The 13,798-nt window shown below is 42.4% G+C and overlaps 1 long non-coding RNA gene across 1 annotated transcript; it reads left to right on the forward strand.

Annotated features, from left to right (window-relative positions):
* Positions 1–202: 202 nt before the first annotated feature.
* Positions 203–6,416, forward strand: LOC135498491 (uncharacterized). Its single transcript, XR_010449073.1, has 4 exons — positions 203–236; positions 2,056–2,149; positions 2,848–2,905; positions 6,243–6,416. It is a non-coding gene; the product is annotated as an uncharacterized LOC135498491 (long non-coding RNA).
* Positions 6,417–13,798: the final 7,382 nt, after the last annotated feature.

Genomic DNA, 13,798 nt, shown 5'->3' on the forward strand with positions numbered 1-13,798 from the left:
ATCAAGTGAGTAGGAGTGACAGGTTAAAGTTGAAGTCGAGTGTCAATGGAATTTTGAAACTAGTGCAGTGACGAAGCAGAATTTCCAAGCATTCATGAGAGCTTTGTGCTCAATAACCCGACGCACATCCAGAATAAGCCCTAATAGACCTGGCTACAAATAGTAAACCTTGCCCGAACCAACAGCCATTTCAGTCGTTGGACTCCAAGCGTAGTGCAGTAGCATTTTTTCAAAAGGTAAGTGAATTCTGCCAAATATTATCTCATTGACATCAGCAGAGGGTAACAACGTAGGAGGGTGGTTCTCCCTGACCAAGTTGTCGCCATAAAGCCATTTCTCTTAAAAAGTTAACAAACGTGTACGTCGTGGTGTGGTTGGCCGCCCACTTCAAAATCGGTTTACATTGCTGAATTGGTTTAAAAATCATCACATCCACAATGCCGTGATTGTGGCGCAAACAGTCAAGAATGCGATTATGTTAGGCACAAAATCAGCATTTAACCGCCTCCATTTGAGTTCATACCCGTTACCTTTGGAGAGGTTACTGATTGCGACCTTGCTAATACTACCTACATATAGGCTCTATATACCGGGGCCCTATATATATCAAAATAATCTTAATCCTCAGTTATTGCCTCCTGACATCGGTGAATGATATTTGACGCTGTTTCAGATGAAATTCACAACGCATGCGATTTTAGGGTTGTTTTCGTGCAAGTCATTGGGGTGCAGCGTAAAAGCAAAAAAACCCACTGCCTCACGCCTTGTCCAATCAGTGTTAACCTACTGTTACTATGGACGCCACAGACATCTTCTTTTCCATATGTGTGCTCTTTCCATTCCTCATTCGACATGTTGTTTTATACGTCGAAAAGAGGTGTCTTTGTTCTTCCTATTTTTTGGTCACTTTTTTGCCACGCTCTACGATGCGTGAAAAGTCAATCACAAAGGCAAGGAGAGAAGGTATGTCTGTTTTGGAGAATGGTTGAGGTATGATCGCTGGTTTAACCAAACCTTCGAAAATAGCTCGAAACACCATCCATCCTTTGGGAGGACTATAGAGTTTCATGTTCGCGCACTCGAAGTTCTTCAGCTTTGCGGAATTCTTCATGTGACTCTATATTCGTTGATCGCTCGTAAACACACCACATACTGCTTAAGATCTCCTGTTTGCTACGGCGATTGAAGCAAACTGGTCTAGTATACATGTATTAATTTTTACGTATTGAGATTTTGGATTTGTTTTAGGGCAGTGCAGTATGGCGTGAAATGAAAAAGCGTTCCATTCTTTGTCGTAATCCGCGCAAGAGCTTTTGTTCGTTCGTTTTTTTTGCAGGGGGCGTAGAATGACCAAGCCCAGAGGCATTTGCATTCATTGAGATTTCCACCACATGTTATTACGATTGCAATAACGCACGCAATTCATGCGACTTTGCTATTTTACACCCCACCGCTCGCCAATACACCCAGACAAACGAGTTTGTTCTGCGATTCAAGCAAACTCGCGTTCGGCGGGGACCGACCTTAACCTACACCCTGATATGGTAGTTTACCACTGAATACGATTGCGAGAACGCACGTTCACGCCTTTGCTCTATCATGCTTCTATGCACCCAAACCGAGACCAGCAAAAGCTTTTGCTTTGCGACATCGCAAGTGGCAATGCACCATATACAATTCAGAAATAGTTATTTCATTGGTATATTTTGTAACACCTACCTTTATCTCTTGACATCGACAGGTATATGACGATAAAGGCTCCAGCCCAACTGACAACAGTGTCAACACTCGTACAGTTTTATGTGTGCTGTCATTGAGGGTGTGTTTTTCAGTCGAGGGGCGGGGGAGTTATTGAGCTCTTATAATTACGTGCCTATGGTGTATACTGGTACATTGTGTCGACAGTTAAAGCAGGGAGATACCTTGTTATAGACATCAACGAAAAACCAGACTCATTCGTATCCTCCTACCCTCGCACACATTCGGTTGTTAGTGTCGAGTGTTGGCCTGCAAGAAGCTCAAAAATCTCAGTTTCCTCTTTTTGCTACATTCCAGGAAGTTACGTCTCTCTAGCAAATATTTCTGACTGAAAAGATGAAGACCATTTGTGTCCTGTTCGTTCTGGTGGTGATCTTCTCCTTGGTCCTTGGTAGGTATACATAGAACGCCCCGCAATGAGCGATTTAATCGTTGTACCTATGATTATAATCGCTGCTATATGTGCGACAAAAAGATCTCACGCCTGCGGGTAAAACGGCTACTGAATCGCTAGGTTTGAGATAATTTTCTTCATCATGATATCAATTTCATGAAAGAGTACATATTTTAATCTTTGTGATCTTAGAGCCCAACATCATAACTGCCTTATCCTGCGGAGATCAGGGGTTTTTCTTATAATGCCCCCTAGTCTGATCGGGGCGAATTCTTCCTCCAATATCGGCTCAGGCTCGTCGAAAGGTGGACCGAAATTGCGCGCTGACTTTATTTACCACGAGGCGAGAGACAGTGCTTTTGGGCGGGGTATAGGTTTGATTAATTACTTGGCATGCGATTGTGACAAGGCATGCGACAGTGCATTTGTTATTTCACAGGGCTTTTTCAGCTGACACTGTATTCAAACAATGCAAAACCGCATGCGTGTTGAAATTCATGGGACCAAGTCTAAATACATTTGGTGACGCGATTCAGCTCCCATGTATTTCACAACTCATTCGATTTTTCGCATTGCCTCGGTGCAGTGCGGCGCAAAATGACAAAGCAGTGTATGCCCGGTCGCAATCGCAATTACCTTACCCCAAATTTACATCCCTTACCGAACACCTGAATTATCATATCCCGTCTATCTAGCACATGCAGGAGATAATGTCGAGGAAGGATTGAATGAAGAAATGGATCTGGAAAAAGGGTAGGTTACACAGCCTTTGGGTTCCTCTCTCTCGCTTGTTCTATTGGTGGCGTCAGAGTGAAAATGGCTTTTGGTCATACACAAAGAGATTTCAAACAGCATCCTCCGTAATCTGTCCACGAAGGTTCCTCCTACCTTGAACCAGAATTAGCTATTTGCCCCCCCCCCCCCCCCCCCTGCTACCAATCAAACTACGGTAGTCATGACTGTTACAGCTTGATCAATGCATCCTTGATATATATATATATATATACGCAAGTGCGTATTATATGCGTATATATGCGTATATATGGACCTCGCCTCCTCTTATCCACGCTAATAAGGAATTTTCGCTATCCCGTACCGCCGAAAAAATCACCGAAAAAGAACCCATTCCTGCCTATGACGTCATCAGTTTTCGTGAAATATTCCCCGATCTCGAGTCGGTCTCCGTGAAAAAAGCGCTGTATCTCGGCCGCTATTTCGGGATCGGGAACTATTACTACGAACACCAACTCTCGTTATTCTCTCGGAAAACTCTCGAAATCTGCATCGGTCACGAAATCTCTCGTAAAACACTCGTAAAGTGCAGGGACGCTTAATCAGATTACACGCCCAGTGGCGATCCCTCTCGTAGAGTCTCGAGTTCTTGAATTCCGTGACCTTTCGTAAGTTTTTCGATACCTTTCGACAGTATAATCTATTAAACGGTTACTGTCATGTTGGTTTGCAGGGGGCGCGATAAGTCCGACCATTATGATCAGCGGGCTCGATATTTATGATAGTTGTCAGATCCACAATGAAACATAGGTGGCGGATAAGTTTTGCCGTTGCCTATATTTTGTAAAAAAAATATCTACGTGCACCACAAGCAACTGAGACAGCGTTAGTTAAAGTGCAGAGTGACATTCTGATGAGGATGAATAAGCAAGAAGTGTGTTTGCTTGTGATGCTTGACCTTAGTGTGGCTTTTGATACTGTTGATACCACTGTTCTCCTTGAAACCATGAACATGGATTTCGGAATATCTGGATCTTGCCTCAAATGGCTGGAGTCGTATCTCAACAGTCGGAATCAGCGGATTGTTATTAATGACTCAGTCTCAACTAAATTTGTCCTCAAATGTGGTGTTCCTCAGGGCAGCTGCCTAGGGCCAATTTCATTCTTGTTCTACGTTTCGCGCCTCTATCACGTGATATCCCGACATCTACCTGACGCTCATGGATATTCTGATGATAATCAGTTATATCTGTCTTTTCGCCCACTTCCGACTTCTGTTGAATGCGATGCGGTGAAGGAGGCTGAGAACTGCGTTCGTGATGTAAGGGCTTGGCTTATCACAAACCAGCTGTTGATTAACGATGTGAAAACTGAATTTATCATCATTGGTTCCCGCCAACAATTGCTCAAAGTAAACATTGACTCAATTAAAGTTGGTGTGACTGATGTGAGCCCTGTCAAATGTGCGAGAAATCTCGGCGTATGGTTTGATTCTAATATGAATATGGAAGCCCACGTACGCAAAGTGTGCTCAAAGGCCTTTCGCGGATTTTATAACATCAGACAAATTCGGAAATTTCTTACTGAGGACACCACCAATATTCTTGTTCATGCTTTCGCAACTGCCCATCTCGACTACTGTAATGCTGTTCTATATGGCATTACTGACAAGCAGTGTAGTCGGATGCAGAAGGTTTTGAATGCTGCTGCATGGGTTGTATGTCTTGTGCCTCACTTTGACCATATCACTCCGGTACTTGTACATCTACACTGGCTACCTGTTAAGTACAGGATAATTTTTAAGGTCTAACTTCTAATGTTTAAGGCCCTCCAGGGTAATGCTCCTCAGTACCTGGTTGATATAGTCAAGGTCAGGCAACCATTGTCTCATCATTGATTGCGTGGTGACTCTGAGCTATTGCTTGTGGTGCCGGTTACGCGTTGCGTAACTTTTGGGGACCGGGCTTTTTGTCTCAAGGTCAGGCAACCATTGTCTCATCATAGATTGCGTGCTGACTCTGAGCTTTTGCTTGTGGTGCCGGTTACGCGTTGCGTAACTTTTGGGGACCGGGCTTTTTGCTCGGTTGCCCCCAAGCTTTGGAACAATCTCCCCAGGAGTATTAGGTTGGCAGGAAACATCGGCCAGTTCAAATCACTCCTTAAGCGTCATTTTTAGGGGGGGTGCGCTCGAGAATATGCCTTGCATAGCCGAGCGCTATATAAATCCTCTAATAGTATAATATTATAAGCAATTCATTTATTGAGTGTCCTTCCTGGGCGGGCTCTTCTCATATGTTGTTCATAATTATGTTGATGACAATCGATGCGGTTAATTAACGTGTTGGCCTTTGATGATTCCAAATAAACATTAAGAAATAAACATTAACCTGATTAAGAGTGTTATTGAAAAACAAAAATCGATATTTGGTCGCAATGCATGGCATGAGTGGGTCCATATCACACCGTTGACGGTCGCTATTCAGTGTGATTCGAGTTTAGCAAAGTTCATATGTAGGACGGGCGATGGGAGACCGATTCCTCGCGCCAGTATATTGTACACTTTTTTCCGCGCTTCACGTTGGCAAGGCGGTGATAGACTGGCGCGTCGACATAGCGTTTTGTATTAGTAGCGCTGTGCTGCAGAAATTACCAGTAAAAACGTCAGTCTGTCACTACTGCAGCCTCTGAACAGACAACATCTTAAAACCACCGAATGCCACGACCTTTTTATACACATGTGAAATAAAACCGCAGTATCAACAAATGGTTCATGATATTTGTTGCTCGGGTGGTGCATTAGGCAACAAAACGGCAAAATAGCTGTCAATCACATTATCATTTAGCTATTACTGTCAAAGACCCTAATTCGTCGGTGATTATCTCGCAAATACCACATCGGATTATCACACCAAACTACTCATTTCTTTTTTGGATCATTCAACATAATAAGACTTATACGAACAACACTGAATGACCACAACTCCCTGATGTCAGGTAATGCGTGTAATGCCTTTAATGTGTGTCTATAGAAATGTTCCTTTGGAGCTAAAAATACAATCGCCCCTACAGGTTTTCTTTTTTATCTAACCAACAATAAACTTGAAAGGGCTACATACACCTTACTTTTCCACTTTTTCTTTTAGCAAACTATGAACTTTCGAGGATCTAAGTTTCATTTCATGCAATTATCAACCGAACGCTTTGCAATCATATTACATCGAAACGTAATCTTTAATTTTATATTTAGAATGTGTATGTGGTTCGTTTAGATTGGCTTGTTTCATTTGGCTCGTTTTAACATTTACATACTACCGCTTGGGGAAGCCTGTGACTAAAACGTTGATTTTACCTTTTTCAGCAAAGAGTTCCTGAAAGTCCGCAAGCGTTATGCCTGCAGTAAACATAGCGACTGCGATAAGTCAAATGGTGGACCCGGAGGAGATTGTGTTTTTTGGACCTGTGCACCGGGAAAGTAGTTGTGTTCTCCAATCCATCTGCGTACAGGGTTCCATATATTATCAAACTATTGATATCATCTGTCTGTACGAATGAAGACATCTTTGGAGCAATAAAGTGTTCTGTGTGTTAGTCCATGGTCATGTCCTCTTCTTCTTTTTATCATGGTTAACAATATACAGCCTCGTCCCAGGTCATTATATGCGCCTGCGCCAATTCCTCATAGAAGGTTGGATTGTTGCCTCGTCATGAGATCTCGCAAGGAGGCTCGTGTTTTACCAGGCTGCGAAAACGTTCTTCAGTCCAATAGAACCGAAGTTCGACTGTTCAGTCCACATTTTATGATCTCGTCCTAATTTTGTTCTCTTGACGTGGAGTGGCAAGGGATACTGGAGACGCAGTAACTGGTTTTATTCAAAAGAAGATTCTCAGGTCATTATTTCTTGTTTCCTACTTCTCGAGACCAAACTCGGTATAATTTCTGTGTTTCTGTGAGTGAAAATTTCCCCTATGATATATCAGACATCGAATGGTTGTCGTGAATAGGGGAACAAAAAGGTTAACACTGAAATACGGGAAACACAGAGATGTTTCATGCCTGAGCTCCACTTGGCTTAGGCCTGACTAGAACAGTCGGCATATCCCAATACAGAAGAATTGCATTCGTTCCCGAACGAGAGTTGTCTTAAATTATTGTCATTTTCGCCTGTATAAGTATGTAAGCTGAGGCGGTTCGTCCATATGCCACGAGAGCCAAGGGAACACTAGCATATGCCATCTTGCAGGGCTCAGTAGAGATAGCCGCCATCGCGGCCTTCCAAAGAGCGGGTGGATAACGTGACGCACTGGAATGAAAGACCCCTCGCCGAGGACACAACCGCGTGGTGTCGCATCTTTAACAGCTTATTGTCGCCCCAATGGCCGCATGGCTGCGGGACATGATGATGATGATGAAGAAGAAGTATTGTATTCAGTTTATTTACTATTGAGTATTTTGAACTATTTCCTACTCGGGCTCGGCTACAAAACACGAAAGTTCCTCAAAAAATAAGCCAGGGCTGACATGCTCACGAAAGGAGTCATTGACTAGTAGACTGACTCAGGTTTTTAAATTGTACTAGCTCAGTCGACCTGTCAATGGAAGGAACCGTCAGAAATCTTCTGCCGCCCTGCTACCTGATATTCGTGTTATAAAACCAGTTCTCCCGAGAGCATGCAGATACCCAGGGAACTTTCAGCCGACAAGATCACAACGAAGACTACCAATTTCCAATCTTATTTCAATTTACCGATCTTGTCATTTCAAGGCAAGTTACTTAAAAAACTTCCATAATCATATTTCGACTATTCTTTCAATTTAAAATACTCGATTTATAGAAGACCTCCCAAAAAATACATTTTTTATACAATTTATATACAATTTTCCAATGAACATTCATGCATTAACTGAAAGGTTTTATCTTAACTTCTATGCCGCGTGCATCACTTGGCAATTTCCATTATTTCTCCATCCAATATAATCTGAAGTGCTGGTTCGGTTTGGGTGAACTGAAGCATAATAGAGCAAAGGAGTTTTTATTTTCATGTATCTGTCGAAGTTCAGGGATGAGGTGGGTTTTAACTGAAACAATGCCAACATACGCGATGTTGCGAAAAATGCCAATACAATAACTATTTCTGCACTGTATATGGTGCACTGCCACTTGCGATGTCGGAATCGCATTTATCCACTTCCAATGGCGCAAAGCAAAAGCTTTTGCTGGTTCGGTTTCGGTGAACTGAAGCATGATAGAGCAAAGGCGGGCACGTGCGTTCTCGTAATTTCATTCAGTGGTTACCTACCATATAAAGGTGTAGGAGTTAGATATATATATTGTCGCCGAACGCGAATTTGCTTGAATCGTTTGTCTGGGTGTTTGGGCGAGCAGTGGAGCGTAAAATAACAAAGCCGTATGAATTGCGTGGGTTGCCGCAATCGTAATTTCATGTAGTGGAAACCTCAATGAATGCAAATGACTCTTGGCATCGTCTTTTTGCGCCCCCTTAAACAAACCGAACGGACAGAAAACGACAACGCATGCAATGCTTTTTCAATTTACGCCACATTGTACTGCCCTAAAACAAATCCAAAATCTCAATACGTTGAAATTCACACGTATACTAAACCAGTTTGCTTTCATCGCCACAATAAACAGGGGATCCTTAGCCGTCTGTGGTGTGTTTACGCCTGATCAACCAATATAAAGTCACATGAAGAATTCCGAGAAGCTGAAGAACTTCGAATGCGCGAACATGGAGCTCTATAGTCCTCCCAAATGATGGCTCGTGTTTCTAACTGCTCTCTAAGGTTTTGTCAAAGCAGCCATCATACCTCAACCATTCTCCAAAGCAGTCATGCCTTCTCTCCTTGCCCTGGTGATTGGCTTTTCATGCATCGTAGAGCGTGGTCTAAAGCGTAGAGCATGGATAAGATGAAAAAAGAACAAAACCACCTCTTTTTGACGTACAGAATAACATGTCGAATGAAGAATAAAAAAAAGGACTAGTATGGAAAAATAGCTTTGTGGTGACACATTGGTCAGGGAGAACCTCCTTCCTACGTTGTTACCCTCTGCTGATGGCAATGAGAGAATTTTTGGCAGAATACACTTACCTTTTGAAAAGATGCTACCGGACTACGCTTGGAGTCCAACAACTGAAATGGGTGTTGGTTGGGGCAAGGTTTAGTGTTTGTAGCCAGGCCTAGCAGGGCTTATTCTGGATGTGCGTCGGGTTGTTTAGCACAAAGCTCTCGTGAATGCTTGGAAATTCTGCTTCGTCACTGCAATATCTGCAAAAATCCATTGACACTCGACTTCAACTTCAACCTGTTACTCCTACTCACTGACATATTTCCAGTTGTAAGGATAGGTATGCACTCACGGTGAGAGGGCCTAGGCACCTATTCCATAGAGGTATACGGTATACTACACTATACGCGAACAATGGCTTCACAAAGGGTGCATGACCATGAAACTATTGTTCGCGTATAGTGGAGTATAGGGTATAGCTCTATGGAATAGGTGCCTAAGGCACCTTCTCCATAGAGCTATACTCTATACTACACTATACGCGAACAATGGCTTCACAAAGGGTGCATGACCATGAAACTATTGTTCGCGTATAGTATAGTATAGGGTATAGCTCTATGGAATAGGTGCCTAAGGCACCTATTCCATAGAGGTATACGGTATACTACACTATACGCGAACAATGGCTTCACAAAGGGTGCATGACCATGAAACTATTGTTCGCGTATAGTGTAGTATAGGGTATAGCTCTATGGAATAGGTGCCTTATGGTTACGTATACACTGTATGTATAGTCTAAACAAAATTCATGTATCCATCATGTCCATCGAATCTGAAAAATATGTGTGCAGACCCATGACAATTCTGATTCCGGTACAGTTTGTCGCATTCCATACGGGCCTCGCGTTGGCCGATCCTGCATTCACGACGCACCGCACCCACAGTTACCACGTCGGACGTGATTCCCATTGTTTCCTTCCTCGTGACGCAATCATTTCATGACGTCATGAGCCATTGATCATTCACACAGGTAGATTTATTCACACCGGCGCCACTGAAGTGCGGGTGTGGGACATCATGTATTTAACAATCGTCTGCTAGGACATACAGGACAACGTCGGCGGAGACAGTTGTGACATTTCATTGCAGACAAAGAAAACGTCCTCTTCTTCTCGATTTACGTACTTTACTTCAAAAAAGTCAGTTTTAACACTACTGCACAAATATAGAGTGGTCTTAAAGTTCCATTTGGATAGAGATTTGACGGACTGATTTGGAAATTCATTCCAACCATGCAAATGTTTCAGAAATGAGAAAAAGCTCCAGGGTGTCATGACATGCATGATGTGTCTTGCCTCTGCATTTTCGTACTCAGAGGGTTTTCAACTTTCATGTCATTGAAGAAATAATTCATTCCATTCTACTAGTATTCCAACCACAACTGCTCTGGAAAAAGAAAAATTTCCAATGTGCCTTGACTAGAAATTTTCTTAGGGCCATACGGGGGGGGGGGGCTACTCACATAATTTAAATTTGCGCCAGGGGCACAGGGCCCAGCATGCCAGGGGTTTCATGCCATTTAAATCAGGATGAGCTGTAGGCCGAGGTCAGGCCCACTTTATAATGCATTTTATATATTTAGGGGTCCAATGCTGCACAAAATCATCATTCTCTGTGTACTGTAGCAGTTATGGTTGGATTGGAATGAACTTTTGAATAGATGAAAACAAAACTATATAAGCCTAGTAAGAGCCTAACACTAACAGTGTTTTTTAACTCCATTATTTTCATTCAAACAGATTGAGATTTCATTCAACAACATGATAATGAACAAAAATACTCCTAACATGATGGATCATTCCTATTCTTGCCATCCAACACCTGTATTATCGCCAAATTGTCAAATTCAGACGCCTGAACATGAAACATGTTCCAACTCGGATCACTGGGACCAGCAGTATGCTCAAAGAAAAAGACAAAGTCATATGGAACAGACAGCGACAAAGACTCAAACAAAGGACAATCGATTATCAATACCTTCTGATAAACTCTCCCTGGTACGGAAGTCTTCAATGTGCAAAATGTCCCTGGGGATGGGAACTGCCTTTTTCATTGTCTCAGCCTTGCAATCCATGGAGACACTTCCCATCATGGACTGTATCGCCAACTCATTTGTTGCCACATTGAACAAAACTGGGATCATTTCGAACAAGCTATATCAGTTTGCCATGAGCTGCCCCAACTTACCCCTGAATGCTATCGAGAAGTGATGATTGCTGGTAGCGAATATGCTACTGTCTGTGAAGTTAATACTGCAACCAACATTCTAAAGTGTGACATAAGAGTCTGGTTACAAGGACTCTCCGGTGACAACACAATTCGATACTACCTTGAAGAGTTCACCACTGATGATCCATTGAGAACAGTCACTCTTTTACTAAGACACCAGCATTTCTTGTTACTGGTAAATGATACACCACCAAATCCACCTGTTCAACATAAAACAATTAACCTCCAGTTTAAGAAAGATCTGCCACCAGTTGATAAAAGTATCACAAGGGACAGACCAACCCAAAAAAGGAGAAAACAATCTGATAAGGCAAAAACAAGGGCAAATCAATTAAGAAAGACCAGCAAGAAGAAATAAAGTAAAGATCACAAGCACTCAAAGAGACCAAAAAAAAAACAAATTCAGCACTGCAATGAATACAATATAACAGAACCTGAACCTGAACCCACATAATCCAAGCATTTTAACCAAGCAAAGTTAGATTCAATTCGCAATTTTGAGATAGAGCAGATGGCCTACCAGTTCAAATTCTGCCAAATTTGCAATGTGGCAACATGGCAAACTGATATAGCTTGTTCGAAATGATCCCAGTTTTGTTCAATGTGGCAACAAATGAGTTGGCGATACAGTCCATGATGGGAAGTGTCTCCATGGATTGCAAGGCTGAGACAATGAAAAAGGCAGTTCCCATCCCCAGGGACATTTTGCACATTGAAGACTTCCGTACCAGGGAGAGTTTATCAGAAGGTATTGATAATCGATTGTCCTTTGTTTGAGTCTTTGTCGCTGTCTGTTCCATATGACTTTGTCTTTTTCTTTGAGCATACTGCTGGTCCCAGTGATCCAAGTTGGAACATGTTTCATGTTCAGGCGTCTGAATTTGACAATTTGGCGATAATACAGGTGTTGGATGGCAAGAATAGGAATGATCCATCATGTTAGGAGTATTTTTGTTCATTATCATGTTGTTGAATGAAAGAAGACTCGAAATGAAGATTTCAAAGGATCCCACAGTCTGCCAACGATGCTGCAAAGAAAAAAACAGCATAACACTATTCTCCTCACAAAACAACATGGATCCAGGAGTAGTTCCACCAGACCTTCAGAATTTAACTGTCATAGAGCAGCAATTAATTTCTCGAATTTCATCATCAATTTATGGCCACATGCTTAATCATGGTGGAATTGCAGCAAATGGACACTGTGTCACCTGTCCACAAGCCATTGGAGAGGTGGCCAAACTATTTCCTAGACTTCCATCAGAAATTAACATAATCAGAGTTCGCAGGCAGGGCAAAAATGAAACAACCAAGGAATTCAATGTCCGGAGGAACGTTGTTGAAAAGGCTTTGAATTGGTTAAAGAATAACAACCCTGCAGATGGGGATATAACCATATGCTCTGAAAGGCTTAGCTAGTTGCCAATTTATGGGGAGATGGACAACTTGCCAACAGTAGAGTACGATTCAACAACAGTGCATAGAGATTACAGAGGACCTGCCCCAGACCAAACAGATCCTGGAGAGACGAATGATGGGGAAACTGTTTCAGGTATCCTCCTGCCAGATCCAGCAGTTTATCTGAGGCAAAACGTCGAAAATGTTGTAAAGGATGTGCTGGGTGAAAAACATGGAAAGGTTACAGCCACCAAAAGGGGAACTGTCACCATCCCATGGCCAACCTGAGGTGATAAACCACTGTCAGAGTTCACCACCAGGAATTTCTTTACCTTTGCATTTCCATGTTTATTTCCACATGGTACAGGGGACCTTTTTACCAATCGCAAAAAAACTTGCACTTCTTTGGGCGACTGGGCAGATCACCTCATGTGGTACCAGGATGGACGATTTGCTCGCCACCAGTGTTTTAAGTTCATTCTCCACAACATGATAATGAGGAAGAGAGCCCTTGAAAACTCTACGTATATAATCCTTCAGAGGTTAGGTGACCAACACCTCACTGTTGAAGAACTGAAAGAAAAGATTCAAAATGGTGACAAATCTATTGCAAACAAGATACTCAACTTCAGTGCCAGCCTCAGAGGAACCTCTCAGTATTGGTCGCAAAGATTAAAAGAGGTCCAGTCTCTCATTCACTACCAAATCATGAAAGGAAAGGGTCTCCCTTCACTCTTATCTACCGGGAGTTGCGCAGAAGATTATTTTAAACCATTGAGGAGACTTCTAGAACTATATATCAATCAGACAACAGGAAAGGCCATTGACTTAGAAAACAAAAGTAAACTTTTCATCGCATTACAGGAACATTCTCACATTGTTGGTCATTATTTTGATCTTCGTACTAAATGCTACTTCGAAAAAGTGATGAGGCCGGCCTTTGGAGTGGAAGCCTACTGGTACAGGCAAGAATTTGCCAAAGGCAGGGGGATTATTCACTGGCATGGCCTTTGCTGGCGCGGTGATAGAGAACCACACAATCTCCTGTATCAAGCCTTTGAAGATGATATTGATGAAAAATAATAATAATAAACAAAAAATTGTTATTTATATGGCGCAACTTTCCAGAATTAGTCCTGTTCAAGTGCGCCCTCCCGTCGAGTTGTAGTATTGACTATAGAGTTCTGTTTTTATCTGTCCC

Source organism: Lineus longissimus, chromosome 13 (assembly GCF_910592395.1).
Source record: "Lineus longissimus chromosome 13, tnLinLong1.2, whole genome shotgun sequence".
In the NCBI taxonomy this organism is placed as follows: Eukaryota; Metazoa; Nemertea; class Pilidiophora; order Heteronemertea; family Lineidae; genus Lineus; species Lineus longissimus.